General features: G+C 40.0%; 1 protein-coding gene and 1 long non-coding RNA gene across 2 annotated transcripts in view; both read right to left on the reverse strand.

Moving 5' to 3' along the window:
* Positions 1-5651, reverse strand: part of LOC131784988 (ATP-dependent RNA helicase DDX24) — a 49717-nt gene that overhangs the window by 20277 nt on the left and 23789 nt on the right. The window lies entirely within an intron of this gene.
* On the reverse strand, positions 3516-4305 carry LOC136277051 (uncharacterized). The gene is made up of 3 exons (XR_010715758.1): positions 4265-4305; positions 3882-4023; positions 3516-3561 (listed from the first exon to the last, which is right to left on the reverse strand). It is a non-coding gene; the product is annotated as an uncharacterized lncRNA (long non-coding RNA).

Below are 5651 nucleotides of genomic sequence, written 5' to 3' on the forward strand. Positions count from 1 at the left end.
CGTAATTCCAAAAAAATATCCATCCCACTCCCGCCCCCACGGATAGATTTTTTCACACAGCCCTTTGAAAACAACTATTACAGATTAGAGAGTTACTCTATACTTCACCCTGAATGGATAATTTGGGAGGAAACTCTTTGAGTTCCTGTTGGTAATTTCATAATAATAATAAAAAAAATCCAGCGACCCTCTAATACACGAACTACTTTTCATGTCATACACTTAAAGGCATACATACGGGATTCGCGAAAGGAGAAGCCTTACGCCGCCTAAGACCAAATCGTTTAACAAAAACGTTACAGAGTTTAAATTATGCTTAAAGAATAAAAAAACCGAGAATAAGGTTTTGAGAAACATATCTTTGGAGTTATTTTATGCGGGAGAGACAATATACCTGAAAACGACAAAAATAGCGCGCACAAATGAAGATGTACCTTTGGTAACACAATCTCATCCGGCTGTGCCAAGACCAAGAACATACAGATGGAGAAATGACACCTTACAGTAATCCTTATTATCACATCGCAAACAAAAGTCATTAAATAATATCCTTATAACAGCTAAGCTTTCAGGTTAGCAGATTTAAAAGCGCAAGCGAATGGCAGGACTCGCACAAGCCTATCAACACCTTTTAACCATCGACAACCTTCTGATTTCCGGTTATCCGGCGTGTTGCCGTGTGCATTGTAGACTGTTATTTATGGGCAAGTGAGTCCTTTCGTTGCTCTAATTCATCTGTCCTTCATTCAGTGATCAAGTAAGTAGATTTACCATACAAACACTCGCCATTAGTGAATTCCCTTTTACCTAGGAAAGTAGATTTACAACACGATTGAGTATACGATAGTAACACTGTGTAACGCAACAATAGGCCTGCTCTTAGCCATAATCGGTCTCAAACACTATCACTGAAAAACCGACAAACATATGTACCGTTTGAGAGCGTTTGGTCAGAGCTGTTGAATTAGAATCAAAGCGGCCATCAAATCTTTTAAAGGCTCCAAACTACGACGTACATCAAACTTGACCTTCTCGCAAACCGGTCTTAAATTACTTAAGGAAGAACAGTGACTGCGTTTGTCCTTGGGAACCGTAGAATACGGGACAAATACGTACAAAAAAATACTTTTGAAAATTCAGAATAAATCAATTTACATTTATCTATAGTGAAAGGAAAAAATGAACGGCCTAACTTTTACGGAATGTTCAGTCAAAATCTACCGATTTTTGCTGCTTTCACCGCCATATTGAAATGAAGCTACCACAATGCAACGCAATCGGAGTGCGCACACCGCCTGCATCTTACCGAATCGACGTAACATTGTAAAATCTAGAAAACTATTCAGCGACAAAAATCGAAAATGATTTTTCCATTCCGATAGATTATTCTCCCTATTGCCCCTGAATAAACCACTTCGGCAACCACACTAGATTTGGAAAGAGTCTAGCAGCGTGGAGAAATTTAGCCGCGACTAAAATATTTCTCTTTCTGTTTCACTCATCTAAATGCAACGCATTTTTTGTTTGGATTACGTATCTCCAAACAAAAAAAAAAGGCCATTCAAAAAAAAGTGAACCTTGAACTTTCTTCGGAGAAGAGTACGTTTCCTTGCGATAAATAAGGACATTTGCTGTCAGATGCGATTATTAACCGTGCGATGTACGACTATTAAGTCTAAAAAGCCGATCAAACACGATTATTAAGCAGTTCGTACGCGATTAATAGTCGTAAGTACCACGATTATTAATCGTGATAGAAGACGCTTTCAGCCTATTAATCGGAAGAGATGCCATTTGCGATTCATAGTCTTATTTAAAGGACTTTTAAACAAATAATCCAAAAGTTTCACTCCGGAAATTAATAAACACCTGTTCAAAAATATCCGTACTTGCATTAGAAATGATCTATGAACAGCAATGGTTTTCTCGAAAATGTTTCCGAACGCACACGCATCTCTTTTGGAAGAAATGTCCTTCCAATGGTATGAATCAATGCCCGTTCAATAAATTCGGGTATTTTAGGAGGGGATCCTGCTTGGTTTTTAACCGGACTAGAGCACATCGAACGTTTCGCAATTTAGCCATTTTGCTAGGGAAACCCTTGGCTACCCACAACTACGAAAGTACGGAGCACCCAGTACACGGCATCACCAACCCTAAAATTGCCTTGCTCACCTAAAAAGATGGAGAAACGCGGGTAGTTCAGAAATTGCCGTGAAGGCCTATTTTTGAAGCGCCGAAAAAAATTAACAAGGGTAGAGGTATGAGTAGAGCACAGTATGTGCATGTAGAATATGCATACTAAACGTTGAGGCTATGAAGTGTTTATCTACACTAAAAAGGATGATTTAGACTATGGCAACCTTAAAGGTCTGGCCGCTCATGGTTAGGTGCTCTTGACTTCGGATCGAGTGGTCCCGGGTTTGAAACCTGGCCATGGTCATTGCGTTGTGTTACTTAGAGCAAGACACTTTACTCTCACAGAGATTCTCTTCACCCAGGTGTACAAATGGGTACCAGCGAATATGCTGGGGGTAACCCTGCGATGGACTGGCATCCCATCCAGGGGGACGTAGCAATACTCCTCGCTACTTCATGGTAACGGAAACTGGAGTTAAACGCCAGCCCAATGGGCCACTTGGGCCTGTACAAAGGCTTTACTTTACCTTAAAGGGGGATTTGCAAATAACCTCTTAGAGTTTAACGGTTAAAGAGATACTTTAGACATTTTTCAAGACACATCACCTTCATTAAGCGTCTTCTATAATTTTCTTGTATGATCCCATTTCTAGGGGGCCAACAAAGAACGGACACTCAGGACCTTCCCTGCTGGCGCTAGCTGTCAGTTCCACTGCGGTGAATGTAAAGATGTGAAACGAACACAGAGAAAGAATTTAGAAAAGCAGGATCACATGAGATGGTTGCGCTAAAGTTAATATTTACATTGTGGTTAAATCATTACACAACAGTTCATGACTTAATGACATACAAATGAGGCACGATAAACAATAACAAGCTGCTCCTCTCATATAAACTGCATTTGGCGAACAGAGGTCAATTTTTTCCTAAATCAAAACACGTTAACTTATGTGAATTACGTTTTGATTTCGGGAGGTGAACCTCACACATTAACTCAAATCGGAAAACAAAACAAAGATTTAGAAAATTGAGATTTAGTTATAAGTAAAATAAATGCAATAAAATAAAGTTAGAGGTTTCTGGTTGAGCTTCTTTTACAGTTGAGGACTGATAGCCCACACCTTGGTCAAACGTGGTTGGTTGAAGCAGCGTGACTTCCGAAAGCTTTTGTCAGGGTAGAGTTTTGCTAAGAATGAATAGACACTGCCGCCAAAAAAGCAATCGCTCCCGTTCCCGCCTGCCGCAAAGGCTAACAAACTGCACCAGCTAACCCACACAGGTACACACATACTTACACGTACCTTACAGCAGGGTCCTTCGGAACTTGATATGTGAACTACATGCTAAACAAGCTGGTAGGTCCAAAACCTATGGCAGGACACACCTGTAGCCAGAAGTAAGCCACTCGCACTTTGCTTAAATCTAACCGGCAAGGAAAAAAATCAGGCAAAACTTTCATTTGATGGTGTACGTCCAAGCTAGCTTTAAATATTCTACGAGGGAGGAGAGGGGCGGTTTTTTAATCAGTCAAGGCGACCCAGTTATAGTCTATAAATAAAGTTAACTTCCATTGGGCGGTTCGTGCGTAAACTATACTCTCTGTATGTTTTTGTTTTTCCGAGACAGTGCGGTGTACGTGTCGATGCATGTGGACGCAAAACCAAACAATAAAAAGTAATCAAAAAATTGTATCCGGTACTTTGAAGTGTTTCTCTTCCCCTTGTCAGCTCCACTCTACAAACCTTCTCCTCAATTACACATGAGATCTTTGCTTCTGTCTACGGTTCCTCTCTTGTTGGTGACATCGATAATTTTACAACTCTTCTTCAGCTGCCCAACTTTGTCCATCGGTGACATTAAAAACGTAAAATACAAAGAGTATTCCTGTTGACGGAAGAACACAAGCCGATCAACTTAATCGTGTTTAACTAGGATGTTAGATAACAACGACAAAAGCAAAACAACACAATACAAGCTTCGACACACTTCATAAAGCAGCAAATTTTCGGTGGTTTTAAACTGATGGAGTATTTTCAAAAAATTTCATTATTCAGTACTAGCTGATAAAATAAGTTGATGCTATCTCTAGCTTCTAGTACTCTGAGTCAAATGGGCAGTGATTTACCAAAGCCTTCTTCGGCTTGTGATCTTCTTTTAGCTTTCTTTTCCGCTTAAACGACTTGGAAAGATGTTAAAATTGCAGAGAAAATAAACTTCTGTAGATGTCTTCGCTTGGCAGTTCCCTAATCTTCATAATAATCACTGCGGAAAGGAAACGTTAACGTTTAAAATTTTGATAAAAAGAGAGTCATTTACCTCAGTTGTACAGCAAGTTGGCAGTCATGAAAACCATTAATGTCAGGACAGGAGAAGGCTGAAAGAAATTGACGCTCCGATGGAAAATGAAGTCCATTGCCTCGTTCTTTGTTGAGCTCCAATATAGAAGATAATTCTTGAGAGTGACCTTGCTCGACCATTCGGTCGGGCCGTCGTCAATCACAAGAGATCTCAAGTGCTCCAAACGGCATGCTCTTAACCCTACATTTAACCCGCCGCCAGAAGATAATCTCTAGAATCATCCATTTGATAGAACGAGGATACACTCCAATTTCACCGTTTTCAAAAGAAACGCCCGGCACTGATGTTTACAGAGCAGTAGGAAAATGCTTACAGCTGTAACTTATCATTTTGCCGGCGTTTTCACGGAACGCAAAAAACTACACGACATTGGAAATCCAAATTCATGCTGAAACATTACACAGGACAACCGATATCATGGGAAACATACCTCCATGTGTACAAGTGTGTGTTGGGACTGTTTCAGATCTCTAAAAGAAAGTGAATCAGTACAACTTATGATACATGAGGTACGTACATCGGCAATCAACTCCCACAGTCTTCCCGGGGTGTGCTCATCTATATCAGGACACTGGGTTTAAAAGCCTCTGCTGTTTTTGAGGTGCCATTCCTCCAACCACGGCAACAATCTGGAAAAAAAAAGGAACTTGTTTACTGATGCAAATGATTTTGAGGTACTTTGTTTGGTGGGGTATTTCTCAGATAAAAGATAAAGTTGAAACAGCACTAGAAGGGTGGCAAGGGAGTGGAGGGTAGGGGTGACATGGTACATTCATAGGGGCTGAGATTGGAGTCTCTGACCAAAAGGGTTTTTATAATACTTTGCTGGTGAAGCGTACCAAAAAAACAATAGAGGTATGTTTGAGGGAATAACAGCAATGTTTTCAGCACTAAATCATCAATATTTAAATTCGCTTTAATGCCTATTGTGGCTACAAATTCATGTTTCCCCAAAAATTAAAAAATGCTCCAAAACAAAGAGATAGGTTTGCATTCTGCTCCACTGAAAAGGAGGAGTATTGAAGGCTCAGGAAACAAAATTGAACTTGGGGCCATAAAAAATAAAGAAATAAATGAGTTTCTAACAATGGGGAAAAAGAAACTACCTGTGGAGGTTACTTCCAAATTGTGCAATTTAAGTACATGATGTTACC

This window comes from Pocillopora verrucosa, chromosome 11 (assembly GCF_036669915.1).
Source record: "Pocillopora verrucosa isolate sample1 chromosome 11, ASM3666991v2, whole genome shotgun sequence".
NCBI lineage: Eukaryota > Metazoa > Cnidaria > Anthozoa > Scleractinia > Pocilloporidae > Pocillopora > Pocillopora verrucosa.